Source organism: Melospiza melodia, chromosome 2 (genome assembly GCF_035770615.1).
Source record: "Melospiza melodia melodia isolate bMelMel2 chromosome 2, bMelMel2.pri, whole genome shotgun sequence".
Classification (NCBI taxonomy): domain Eukaryota; kingdom Metazoa; phylum Chordata; class Aves; order Passeriformes; family Passerellidae; genus Melospiza; species Melospiza melodia.
The window spans coordinates 25793151-25804861 of record NC_086195.1 but is presented as its reverse complement, the minus strand read 5'-3'; the positions used below and the strand labels follow the sequence as shown (position 1 = coordinate 25804861).

Sequence of the window (11711 nt, the reverse complement as noted above, 5' to 3'; positions counted from 1 at the left end):
AGCAGACAATTTTGGACTGAATATTCATTCATGTGTTTAGGAAACAGTAGAAAAATTGGTACATTGTACCACAGATATTCCATAGATATCCCAAGTATTAAGGGAAGAAACAAGAGGAATATAAACCACTTCTGCTCACTCCCTCACATATTCCAACCTCTAATTGTAATTAGAGGTATCTCAAATTCATATGTACTTTTAATAAAAGTGATGGTAAAGGTACTGTAAAGCAAGGAGTTCCCGTACAGCACCACCAGTGTAAACACTCCTCACTTGTTGGGGAACCTGGGATTTTGTCCTTTGAGCTGCCAGGAAGTTATTTGCACTTACACTAGGGGCCCAGAAGAGATGTACCATTACTGAGTCTCCTTGTGATTAAAATTGAATAGCTTGAGATCAAGAGAGCTTTGACATCATATCTAATTAGATACAGTAATTACAAAAGAAAACAGCAGCAATTGTCTCACAGCATGACAGACACACTGAACACTTTAGTGTGGGGTGCTCAGTTCAATTCTCAGCAGTGCTGCAGCTCATGGCCACTGGTGCCTGCTCAAGTCACCAAATGAAGTTTGACATCACTGACCTAGATCTCAGTGTCAGGAAAGGATTTACAAATTAAAACTAGAATCTAGCAGACTTGCCTAATAGGCTGGAGAGATCAGTGCTGATCATAACACGATTTCAGCTGTCGAATGTGCCCACCCAGAGCTGTCAGGAAGGGTACCTGTGGAAGAGGAACTATACACATTCTAAAGCACCTGGAAACAGACAGGACAAATACCATTTGGGGGTTCAAGATTCCTGTGTTTCAGACTGAAAGAGAACTTTACTGCAAGCTACAGAAGACCAAGTGTTTCAAAATCATAAAAACAAGAGAAATAATTATGATCAAATCTCTGTGAGAAAATAGGAAGAGAATAAGCAATTGCAAAATGTGCAGATAATTCAAGTGCAGTTGAAGACCATTCTAAAGTGATTAGACTGGAAGTCAATACTTCTGAGACAAAGTCATTTTAGAGGTGATGAAAAATACTTCTTGCTGCACAGTAGAGCGGTTTCTATCAACACCTAGATGTGGCCCACAAGCGTTACAGCATTTAGACATCTCACAATTTTGTAAATACCATAAATCTAAAAAGGACAGAGATATCCTTTCATTCAAAAATTACATGATGCTGGGAATTAAACCATCCAGAAATATCTCAATTTAAAAAATAAAGCTTTGAAAATGCTCCCTCATTGAAATGTTCCCAGTGTAAATAAAATTTCCATCTCACATTCAGGAAATTGTCATGGTTTAACCACACATGTATCTCAACAGTATAGAAATTTGCACAGAGTGATTTTGCACAAGATATTTCATTTATCTTTTAAGAGAGTTCAAGTCAAAACAGATTGGCCTGACCCAAATCTGGGGTTTATGTCTAATTGTTTTTAAAATAAACAATAACAATTTGCTCCAACTCATGACAGGAAAAACCCCAAACATCCAGAGTTAACACAGCGAAATCAGAACATTTCTCTATTGCAAAAATGATGTGCATTTCCACTGACTGATATATATGTATTCTTATTTGTTCATGTGTCAAGGTCCTCCTTGAAGACATTTTGGCTTCAAAGAGAACTTAGAGCATGAAGCCTTAGACAGCATTTTCTGTCCAGAAAACTGAGAAGCAAACTCCACTAGGCAAGTAAAAAGAGGCTGGGATATCGCCTGTAGAAACTTAATGACAGGATAATTTTTTGGGGAGCCTGAGAAATTGAGTCTTAACAGAATCTTACAAGTTCCCTCTTCTGAGCGTTCCTGTGTTTATACATCTCTGATCTTTTATGACTCTTCTGGTACAACTCAAGTGTAGGAGACCATTTTGCAACACTGGAAAGGAGAATGAAAAGGCCATGAGGCTTTTGGCTGATTTCTCTGTCCTTTTAAGACACCACTGCCTCCACCCCAAATCAGTAACAGGGAGAGCTATTTTCCATCCTGCTCCCACTTAGATGAGCAAAGGTACAGCCCGAGTTTTTTCTGCAGTGAGTGAAAGAACTGCAAAAATCATTGATTCTATTCTGGGCTCCCACCACCCCCTATTGACCTTCCCTTCCTTACTGATCACTATAATAATGATATTTTCCTCACATTTTTTACCATCTGGCAATCAATGACCCAAATCTACCATCAGTTTTGCCTTTGATTGTGAAGGAAGAAACAAAAGGTCAATTGCAGCCAGAACACAGAACTGGCCCAGAAGAGAAGTCTCATTCTACAAAGCCCAACCTTAGATTTTTAAGCCTCACCAGACATCTGACAAAACTCAGGCCCCATTTTTTCCCTTGCAGACCCATAACATTTGTCAGAATTAAATGGATTCTGACCGCCATCTAGCATTTACAAGCTATTACAAGAAATAACTGGAGAATAATTTGCATCTGTGATTTACACAAGAGTATAACTTTGCTTTTTAGGATCAGGTGACGTTAACAGGGTGGCTGTAGGGAAAAAATACACACCATGTGAGCTAGGAACATGAACCAAAATCTGAAGAGAACAATTTTTGGAGTACGCTATTTATTCATCTCTACAGAGTCACTTTTTCCTCATTAAAAAAATTAAACTTTGAACCAGTCAGCCTGCCTTCAGCTGCTTGTTCCCAGAACAGCTATCTAAAAGGAGACAAAATAGGATGAGAAGGTAAATATAGGCAGTGGAATCTCTTTCTTGTCTCTGTCACACAAAAAATGCCAGAGTTACTGTACCTCAGATTAATTCCCTAAAAATAAATTACTTTCCAAAGTGCTCTTGAAAGAAGACCCAGGTCAGTATATCCACCAAAATATAACAAAAACATATTCTGTATCTGCTGCCTCAACACCAGCTGCTTAGAGCCTCAGCTGCTTAAAAGAAAACTTACTCTTTACATTTCTGGCAGAATTGCTGCAAACCTATCTGTTAGAGAACAAAGCTGGAGAAGAAGTAAAGGATATACACATGAAACAAGAAAATTCAATTTCCTCATTAAAATTAATATTAGGCAGAAATTGCCACTTTTAAAAGTCCTATAACCCTAAGGAAATCTCAGCATGCTTTTGGTCTAGCAGAAATAAATTCATACTTTGAACAGATTCTAATGACTAATATTTTTTTTTAACTCATCACCAGACAAGTTACTTTCCTTACTGGTGCCCACCTGCCACTACAAGGTGAGTGGATGAGCCCAATAGGTTGCTGTTGTGCAGCTAGAGTAATGTAACCACCTTTCCTTTCCCTGGATTTTTGAAGCACTTCTCCATTGATTTTCAAGAGCGCTTCCTATTTAGGATGGGCATTTTCCCTTTCTGTACAGATGGGTAAAGACTGAAAAAAGAACTGAAGGCCTATGCATGCAGTCAAAAGCAGAATCGAGAACCTGTATATTCATCTGGCTTTTAATTAATTCTCAGTTAGATGCTGGAACCCACCACCTTGGTTTTACTGAAATTAAATATTTTTTTGCAAAATACACAATTGTATTAGTTTCATTTTATTCAGTTTTTCAATTTTCATTTAAGGGTAAAAGCAGAAAAGTCATTCTTAAGCGGAAAGCAGGAAGATTTTTTTCTTAAAAACATTTTTAATAATTTGAGAGCAAAGAGTTCACCACCAAAAAGCTGTTCTTATGGATTATCATAATACCACATATGAAGAAGCTAGAGAAACTTCACTAGCGGTGTGACAATTACCCATACCTTTCCTTTATGCCTCAAATAAATTGCTTCTGGAACCATATTTTCTTCCACTCTCCCATCCAGGTTTCATGTGAAGTCTTCACTAAGCCAACACAAGAAATTCAAAGCCAGCTCTAGGCAAAAAGAAAGCAGATTTCAAGCAAAACTAAGATGACAAGGACACCTGACTTATTTTATTTTGGACTGACCAGATATTTGAATATCCTGTGGCTGAAGAGAAAAGCCACAGAAGCTCAAACATCCTTTTTAATGCCAAATTTTGGAGCCTCAGGGAATCAATCCTCTGCTGTTCTTCGCAGACTAAACAAGTTCTCAGCAGTACAGTCCAAGTGACAGAAACTGTAGACAAAGGGCTTTTTGGTAAGCCTTGTTTCAAGCACACAATGTCACAGATGCTCATTTATGAAACAAATCCACCCTGACAGTTGTCCCACACCACAGCAGTGTGAGTTGCAGCTCAGTGCCAGAGCAGCTCCCTGTGAAACGTGCACAAGGGTTTGTCAGATATGTGCAGTGACACACCAGAGACGCGCTGCCCTGCTTTGCCCTCTTGCTCTCTGCTTTCAAACTGCTTTAAAAGAATGTGCACAAGGGAGGAGTATGAGGTATGAGCTGCTGGTTACCACCAGGGACAGCTGATATCAGGACACTGGGATTTTATCTTCAACTTTGTCTTGCCCTCTCAGGTTTAGGTTTAAGCCCAGACAAAGGCAGAATTTCTGCCCCTAAAAGCATTCAGAAGACAAGTGAGAAGGTGCTTTAGTCTGCATCCCATGTAGAATTTTAACTGTTTAATAGAAAATCAGATTATTTACTTCTAAAAGTTGTGATGGATATTAGTCAGCTGTGATTCACTTGGCCTCAGATAGAAAGTTTAACAACATTACAGCCTGTTCAGCATTGTGAGCCTACCAAGTATTAGGGGCCCATCATTTTCTGTTCCCCTGGAAGCAGCAAAGCAGTTCTTCTACAGAAGCCTAAGCATATCAAACTGCAGACATCCCCCACTGCTCTTCATTGTTCCTCACATTGTTAATTACAAAAAATGACATAGCAAAATACATTCATGTTATTTGTTTTTAAAAACTCTATTCCTCTTCATCTGCAAAAATAAGAAAATTCTTACCCAGACTTCATCATGTTTTAAACTCTGAGAGAATATTGCCAAAGGTTATGTTATCTTTAGCTTACTTCACTTGTGCAACAGCGACTAGATACTGGATAAACTGAAGACTTGCCCCTCGCCACACAGCACTGGCATATGGCTATAGCTACTCCTGCTAAGGTAAAGCTTATTTACCTTTTTAAAAAACAAGTACAAATGTTGTATTCATATTTCTAGAGCCCCATACCTCCTAGGTGATTTTCTCACAAGCAGCTCTTCACAACAGTGTTGCTCCTGCTTCTACATCAGGGATCCTCCAAGGCCCTCCCTAACCAGCCAATCCACCCCCTTTTATCCCAGTTATCTTCATTAGCCACAGGTGCCACCAAATTAAGGGCATCACAGCTGCAGCCCATTCAGAGCAACTAGGATCAGGGCAAGGCCACTTATACAATACATATATTTTACTAGGACTCCTACTATATACAAACACACACCTGAAGGCAGATATTTCCAGTTATCTTTCCCTTGTATATGGCACAGGTTAAAGTGAGAATTTGGTGCCTTCCACATAGCCCTGTTGCACTATAGGCATTGATGGTGAATTTTTACACAGTGAAAAAAGGGCTGTTTAGCTATTTAAACTTAGTAACTCTACAGCCAGACCTTAGTTCAAAACTGTGGCAGAAACTGGTGCATAAAAAACTGTGGCAGAAATTGCTGCATAGTTTGTTTACAAAGTTACTTAATCCTTTTACAGACTATGTCAAGAGCAAAGATTTGATTCTTGTTCAAGTCCAGTCCATCACACTTGCTGAGGTTTTAACATTACTCAGATTTGCTTACATTTCATTTTAGCAATTACTTTCTAAGAAATAGCAATTTGAAGATATTTCTCCAGCTCCAGCAGTAAATATAGTTACTCTGCTCTGATGTGAACTGCAAGAGAAAACTCAGGGTCCTTATTTATTGAGTAGCAAAGAAACTGGAAGCCTGTGTCCCTGTCCTGCTGTCCCCTTTATTGAATAACCCTTGTTTCTGAGAGACTCAGGGACCCAAACAGGGGGCTGGTTGTTGGGCTTTTCCTTACAGCTCCTGGCTGTTTTTAGCCAGATCCTGGGCTCACAGCACTGGGCTGCCCATGCCCATTGAGCCACATTCTTGGCTGCTGGCTCCTTCCCATGCCTGTTTCTATGGCACTTCCTCATCCCCCTCCCACCTGCATCTCTGCTCACAACAACGCTAAATGAGAATCTTTGTTTGGGCTCGGGACAGGAGCACGCTTTTTGATAGAGCTGCCTTTTTTTTCCTGGCATGTGGAAAGTAAACACCACACTCCCCAGCTTTAAGCAAATGTTAAGCTCCACCTATAATAGCATTAATACTTACAACTTCGTTGCACACAAATCAATCTAAAGAGCAGCTCCTTCCACCACATCCTGCCTTTGATTTCAGAAATGATGTTTCTGGATTGAATCTGTGCATTGCTCTATTGATACATCCGATCAATCTTTGCCACTCAGATTCTTGCTATAATTAAGACCCTCAAAAGAAAGCTGAATGAATAAAGCATCCCAAATGGCAAAAGACTTAGGTATTCTAATAAACAAAATGTAAGAAATTATAAAACTAACCTGTGATGTGGTTGGAAAAGAAAATGTTTCAGTACATCACTGAGTGAAATGAATACTCATTTACTGAATTGAATGCTGTGTGAACCTACTTTCCAGCTATCTTCAAATGTTTGGAGTTAAGAGCATTTAATAGCATTTCATGCAAATACAAATGTAGACATCCCAGTGAAGAACATGAAACTAATTAGCTGAGTTGGTCTGTGTAACTCTAGGCCACAATAGCTTATAATCAGAAACAGTGACTGAAGAGGTTTGACTGGACTGATCAGAAGGCTCCTCCTCAGCTCTCAGCATTTAGCATTGTCATACCCAACATGAGGTTCATCCTCCCCATCAATGCCTGCTGTGGACAGGGGAGCTGTGCTTCACCCCACACTTTAGGCACACAGCAGCTGGGACCCATTTTGGCCTTGATGTGCAGTCCAATTACAGGTTAAACAAAACATTGAACAGTAACCCCAGAATATGCCCCAGCATCTGCCACTGCAGAGCATCAGAACGGAAATGCCTGGCCCATCCTCACAAGAGCATTATTCCGCTATATGGGTTTGTTTGTTTAACCTCTTTTTATTCTCCAACTAGCTTTGAGGTTGAACAACAGGCTCTGGAATGACTCCCCTAGGGACAATGGCTGACCCTCACAATCTGACAACCATCTGCTGAAAGTAAATTTAGGGAAAATATGCCCATACAGTCCTGGCTGGCAAAGAACCACACAGAATATAAGCAATTCAAACCAAACTGAAAAAGTGGCCAAGGAGTCATTGCATTACCTTGGTTTATAGCAAGGACTTTGCAATACAGCAACATAGCTATAATAAAAATCTGATTCTTAATGTGGGAAATATAAAACAAAGCAATAGTATTCCCAGATTTTTTTTCTGAAGCAGAACACCAAGGTTTTTTCTCCTTTCAGTTCATTTAAAATGAATGTCATTATACACAGTCAAGTCTTGGCCACTATAACTAGACCCAAAGGAATTGAGGAAGATCATTGAGTGGAGTGGCAAGACAGAAGGTCATCAAACCAGAACCATATTACTCTCCCGTGACATCTGATGGAGCCATGACAGCAGTTTGGATGCTAGATAACATGAATATTCATCTTTATGATTTACAAGTTACACTGTGACTTTGGAGTGACACTTCTAATGTGCCCTTGCAGAACCTTTGTGACATTCTGGGGAATGAGCAGTATCAGAACTCTGGCATTAAGTATCATCCACTTTATTATTATTATTATCTCTTATTGTGAATCAGCCCCTGCACTTGGAAGGAGATATAAGCAACGAGCCTGAATAGTAAAGGGATGTACTAGCAGATTTGTAAAAGAAGTAAACAGAATGCTGCTACCTCAAAGCATTTTCCCAAAGAAGCTGTGACCTGCATGTATGCAGCTCTGATAACACAATCAGACGTTTCCACAATGAAACCACAGTGAAAACATTTACACCAGAAATTTTCCCTCTGGAGAAGTCTCATTTCAGTTCAGAGGCAGATAGGACAAAAATATTAACTGTCCTGAGCTTGTAAGAGAAGTTTCTTAGAGAGAAAACTTACAGAGGCAGGTTGAGCTGGCAGAGGTCCATCTTGGCCACACCTGCAGATGTAGTGCTCCATTACTAAACCTCTGCTTGGCCTGGAACTTTGTCTTGAATAAATAGCACACCCATCAAAACTAAGACTCACGTTACAGTGTGCCTCTCAAGTTTGGCTACTTTCTATGTGGAGTTCAGAACATTCTATGAAAAATCAGACTGCCAAGGGAGATCTGCTTGTCTTCTTGCTTCAAAGGAAGAAAAACAATAAAACCCCACTCTCTTCAGCGTCTTCCAGCCCCTGACACAGAGCTATGGAAGAGTCACTAATACAATGAGCTGAAGACCTGGGATGATTCACTGGAAGGGGAAACCTCCTGAATTCCTGCACGCTTTCTTCGGGCCTAACGCTATTTAACAGAAGCACTTTAACAAAGCGCTGCGGGGCAAAACATTGAATATTTGGTGAGGAGCTACGGAAAAGATTTAAAAGCTCCCTCCGCGGATTTCCTCCACCCATTATTTCTTTTCTGAGCACTTGTTCGGTTGTTTCGCGTCCCCTCCCTGCTCTCCCCCATTAGTGGGCGCCGCGTTCCCGCGGGGGCCCGGCTGGAGCCGAGGGACGGCCGGAATCGGCAGCGGGACGGGCAAAAAGCACTGGCCCGTACGGGGATCGAACCCGCGACCTTGGCGTTATTAGCACCACGCTCTAACCAACTGAGCTAACCGGCCCGCACGCTCAGCCATCTACAGGAAGCCTGCCCAGTCCATGTGGGAGGGCGCGCTGTCGCTGCCGCCGGCAGCGCTCCGGCTCCCGCGGGGCCAGCACCGCCTGCCCGGGGCTGGGAGCGCTCCCCGAGCCCGCTGTGCTCCTCACACAGACACCCTGCGCTGTTCCCGGGGCAGGACACGCACACGCGCTTTCCCCGGCGGGGACAGGGAGGTGACAGCGCGGTGAGGCCGTGCAGGCTCCGTCTTTGGCTTTCCGGGCTCCTGGGCCGAGCCCCGGCCGCCTCTAGCGCCGCCCCGAGCACTTGGGGGCTTTGGGCGAGGCCTCCCGGGGCCCTTCCCACAAGGGTTGTGCCATGGCGGAGCGGAACTCGGCGCAGCCTGCTGCAGGACTGAGCATAAGAGCGGCGCACTCTGAAATTCACCGGGCATGAGACAGGGCCTGAAAGAGCTTAACCTCCCGTGAAGTAACACAGGGAAGAGTTACTCACAATCTCTTTCTAAGCCCTATTTTGTATTACACAGCCAAAGGTTTTGGTTTTACCGTGCTCATTTTCCTGGCTTAGACTGTTGTTATTAAAAAAAATAATCAAGGTTTTCATATACTTGGTCTTCTTGGCAGAACTCATTATAGAGGAAAAAACCATGGGGTATCTATATCTCAGCCTGGGATGAGAGTGCACTGTATTTTGTAGTCCACACACATCCTTGTGATCAGTGCTCCCACTCCCACTTTTTTGCCTGATTTACACCATCAGTTCCCCTTTATTGCTGTTAGCCCATCTGCTTGGCAGCACTTTCCTCAAACACCCATCAAATTCCCCAAACCTCATTTTGCCCAGCTTCTTCATAAAGTCCTTCATCCCTAGGAGCAAACTGATCAAATCAATTGCCAGCTCCAAACTGTCATTTCTCCTTCTCCTCTTCTGTTTGATGTCCATGAAATAGCAACCAGCCAACTGCCAGGAAGTACATATGCTCTGGGATCTTGATAACCAGCTATATTTTCTGGGAAATGTCATCCTGTGTGATGCTAAACTCACTCAAATATTTAAAAGCAAGGTCACATCTGGAACTTTAGGACAAAGATAACAAGTGAAAGGGCAAAAAGAAAACACAATCACAGAATTTCCTGAACTGGAGGGGATCCCCAAAGATCGTTGAAGTCCAACTTGTGTTGGACATTCTCCCAAACAAGTCACAGCATAGGTCTGTGCAGGGAGTCTGGGTACTCTCCAGACTGATAGAACAACAATTGGCAGGTGCAGGAACAGCAGACCTTTTTCTGTGCATCTGTCAAATAGATTCTCAAATGGATTCTCACTTTGGTTTTAGGTAAGAAACTATTAGATAATTATTTTTTGTGTAGTTGCTCCACAGACATCAAGAGGTGAGGATTAATTGTTTTTCTCGACTTTCTGACCAGAATGTCAGGAAAAGTAGCTCAAGGCAGTAACCTATTGCCTAATTCATAGCTGTCCACCATTGTTTTTGAATCAAATCAGGTCCAATTATGCAATGAAAAAACTCAGTGGCCTTTGGCTGTTTCTCTCCTCTACCTCCTAGCTAGGCTAAGCAGACTTGTCTTTTTCAACAAAGTTTAATCAGCAAGATGCCAAATGCAAACCCCTGTTGTTCCAAACCCTATCTACACACAGAAATAGCATCCTACCTTTTTAGGAGAGATTCTGTCGGGGCCTGCTGTACAAGCAACAGATTTTCTGTGATTAGACAGTGACAGATAACATAACAGTCCAGGAGATCAATGCTGCCTCCAGGAAAATAAAATTTTCTAATTGAACAGTAAACTCTGCTTTCTCTCCAGGGTGTGGGATCCATACTCTCAAGCAAAGAAACAAACCAGCTTAGAATGAGAAACAGTTATCAGGCTATATACTGAGTATCTGTACTGTAATGGAATTTAGAGGTTGTACAAACAAAGGGTTTTCAAGTATTTCCCAGCACTGTTGGTGTTAGACAGTTGTGCTTACAAGCGCTTTATCAAACAGAAACTGAGCTGTAAGGGTTTTGCTAATGCAGGGCCTCAGCTGAACACCTCAACAACTTCAGATTTTTACAGCACATTTAGAAGATCTGTGATAATGTTCCCCTCATAACCTTCACCGTCATAAAGAGCATTTTCAAAAGTATCTATATTTAACAAGGCACACACAGACAGCAGGACACTGAAGAACGAAGGTGGCCCAGGCTCTGTCTCAGCTCTCTGCAGTTGCCAGTTTCCTCTCTGCCACAAGTCACCCAGCACCACTGAGCTCTCCTGCTCCGTTCCATCCCTGGCGCTGCAGCGAGAGCGGGCCCAGCTCTGTGCTCCCAGCTGTCCCCCAGTACAGTACAGCCTGCACCTCCCGTACTTTGTGCTGGAATCCCAACAGCTGGGCCCCAGCCTGTTGTCTGCAGAGGAAAAGGATGCTTTCCTCAGACTCAGTGCAGTTCAAGATTACAAAGATGCTTGTGCCTCTGTGCCTAAGAAAATTACTTCGTTCCCTTCTCACAGGCAACTCGTTGGCAAATAATAGAAGCTTCACACCCCCACTGTGCTGCAGCCTGTATCACACATCACATGCTGCCACAGGCCCTGCCTCCATGAACCCTGCCTCTGTAAGAGAGCAAGGCCATTTTCCAGAAGATATTTAGAGAGAAAGTAAAACACAGCATGCTCATGAGCTTCTCTCTGCCTCTGTCCCTCCCCACGTGCCTGTGCTGCAGGGCACATTAGGATCTTATTTCACACAGACCAGTAAGGCATCTTTCAATGTGCTCTTTTGTCACTGCTCTCTTCCCAACCCAAAATGGATCTGGACCAGCAATTTATCAACAAAGTGTAGCTTTAGGCCTTTGCAGCCACATCCTGTTTGTTCTAATCTGTCACCAATTCAGAATTGACCACTAGCAAGAAAAATCATTAGCTGCCCAAATAAAGGGGTATAGCTAATGTTTTCAGTCTGAACACTATGCAAG

General features: G+C 42.4%; 1 non-coding gene across 1 annotated transcript; it reads right to left on the bottom strand.

Annotated features, from left to right (window-relative positions):
* Nucleotides 1-8661: 8661 nt before the first annotated feature.
* On the bottom strand, nt 8662-8735 carry TRNAI-AAU (transfer RNA isoleucine (anticodon AAU)). Its single transcript has one exon. It is a non-coding gene; the product is annotated as a tRNA-Ile (tRNA).
* Between the last annotated feature and the right edge of the window lie 2976 nt (nt 8736-11711).